Below are 2339 nucleotides of genomic sequence, written 5' to 3'. Positions count from 1 at the left end.
TCCGCCCCCGCCGCCCTCCAGAAGGGCGGACGGCCAAAGACCTTCCGGAAATGGATCCGCCAATCCTAAGAGCGCGCCTCTTCTGCATTCCTCCAAGCCTGGAACGCACAGGAGTACCACACCCTCGGTGAGTTGGGGCCAACGTCTTTTCATCTTCGACTCGAAACATCGGAGAAACGTTTTTCTCTCTCTTTATCTTTTCGACAACGCGTATCGTTATTCGCGAAAAGTTACGCAAACTAATCCGTTTAACGAGATTAATAACGAGCTTGAGAAAGAGAGGGAGGGGGGAATTATATTTATCATACTTAGGTAACGTCGAACGGTTTACATTCGGCTAGGTTTTTTTATCCTCACCGATGGCGAGGATAAAGAGTGGGCAGAGAAAGAGAAAGGCAAGGGAGCACGAATCTTTCTTATGCGTAGCGAGTATGTGGAAAAACACGGCGTGGAATACCGTACGAGGCTTAAAACCGATCGTGAAGGAATGTCGAAAAATCTACCCGGTGTATTTAACTCTTCGAATTAAAACACGAGAGAATCTCTCCCTTCTCCTCTTCTCGTGAAACGTAACTGTTTTCCTTTCGAATGGATGGAATCGACGCCATGCGTTGATCTTAAATCGAATGTATCGGTCGTCTCTCCAAAGAGAGAGAGAGAGAGAGGGAGAGAGAGATACCAGTTTTCTTCGTGAAAACTTTGCTTAACCCTAACCTCAAAGTCCCGTAGGCAACCTGAGACAGGAGGCGATGCTAGAAAGTGGTCTCGGTGTTGCGTTTCAAGCAATTCGATCGAATGCCTCGGAGATGGACTGCCACTGAGAATGGAACGGAGAAGAAACGGTTCCCGAAGTAATTTGCGGTTGAACGAAAACCGATACAGGCTGTCCGTTTCTTCTTGTTCCCCTCGTCAGAAGAAGAAGAAGAAAAAGAAGTAGGAGGAAGTATACATTACGAAGTTGGAAAAAATGTTTAAAACCCAAAAAGGATTGGAAAGGAAGGAAATTTGTCCCAATTTATTAATAGATGGATAAGAATCATTTCTCTCTTCTTCTTCTTTTTTCCTCTCTCTCTCTCTTCGAACATTTAACGAGTAATTGGAAAAACTGGGTTCCAACAAAGAGAAGATATCGATAAAAGAATCCGTCTTATACAGATTACCCCGGTGCAATGAGGAAATACCGGTGTAACAGGATTCTCGAGGACCGTAAGATATCTTGGAGGCTGTGTGCTCCTTTTTTCTTCCCCCTTTCGCGCGAGAACGGCCGAGGCCAGCGCAAGGTCGAACTCTCCGCTCCTTCGCGTTTCGCAACCGCGCCTCCAAAATATTTATTTCGGACGATTCGTGAACGGATCCAGCGGGAAGGAACGGGTGCGTCATTCGAATTCCAAAGATGCTTTTGTTCGAAAAAAGACACGCGTCCCCCTCCCGAATCCCTCCGTTCCCGAAACTATTCCAAAACTATTCCTCCGCCTCGTTGTGAAAGCGAGAAAACGTCCATCGCGCGGCGGGGGATCCCGGGGAAGCGGGATGCGATTTCGATCCACCGCGCGCAATCGTCGCGTTCCCCGCATGATCGTCCATATTGTATCGGCGTTCGTGCGTCGGCATACATAAATAAACGGAGCGTGCATCGTGGAGTTTCTCGCGGTACGAAGTATAATATCGTTCTAAGCGATAGGCCGCCGTGAGCTGCATCGGGAAACGTGGCTGGTGGTATTCCGTTAGATCGTCGAACTTTGTGTTTCACCGCGGAATATTCGTTCAACGTTTTGCCGGTAGCGCGTGCCTGGCTACGCTTCTTCGAATATTAATATTCCATCGCGTTATTATCGTTTCTCATACTTATGCGTTAACCGCTCCGAGGCTCGAACAAGAAACAGTTAGCGTTTCGTCGATTGCTTCCTCCTCCTCCTCCTCCTCCACGAATAAGAGCGCTTGTCCCCTTGGAAAGGAGGAGAAAAAGAAAATAATCGAGAGCCGTGACCGAGGCTGATAAAGTTAGCGATCGAATTAGCGAGCGACTGGCGAGGCTTTCAAGATAATTAGGGATAACGTAATAATCGTCGAGGCAACTCATTTAGGGAGAATCCTGGTGGGGAGGCTGCATGCGCGCTGATATCATCCCTGTCGAGTGGACACCGTTCGAATTCGAGCTTGATGACCTTTGGAGAAGAGAGAAAAATAACAAGGATGATATTAAAGAACGCGGATACCGCGGAGAAAGAGAATTAGAAACGCGTGCGAGAGTTTTAACGCGCGTTTTGATCCCGTTAGTAGAGCGAGGAGGCCGGGATTTATCTCCTTATAGGCAAACTCGCGCCGATTTTCGTTTATTT

The 2339-nt window shown here is 47.8% G+C and overlaps 1 protein-coding gene across 2 annotated transcripts in view; it reads left to right on the top strand.

The window, feature by feature from the left end:
- Positions 1 to 2339, top strand: part of LOC102671217 (serine/threonine-protein kinase 26) — a 79748-nt gene that overhangs the window by 60708 nt on the left and 16701 nt on the right. The gene's annotated exons all lie outside the window — the stretch shown is intronic.

The sequence above is a fragment of the Apis dorsata genome, unplaced genomic scaffold (genome assembly GCF_000469605.1).
Source record: "Apis dorsata unplaced genomic scaffold, Apis dorsata 1.3 scaffold_331, whole genome shotgun sequence".
Taxonomy (NCBI): Eukaryota; Metazoa; Arthropoda; class Insecta; order Hymenoptera; family Apidae; genus Apis; species Apis dorsata.
The sequence above is the reverse complement of the archived record's forward strand: the minus strand, read 5'-3'. Positions and strand labels throughout refer to the sequence as shown.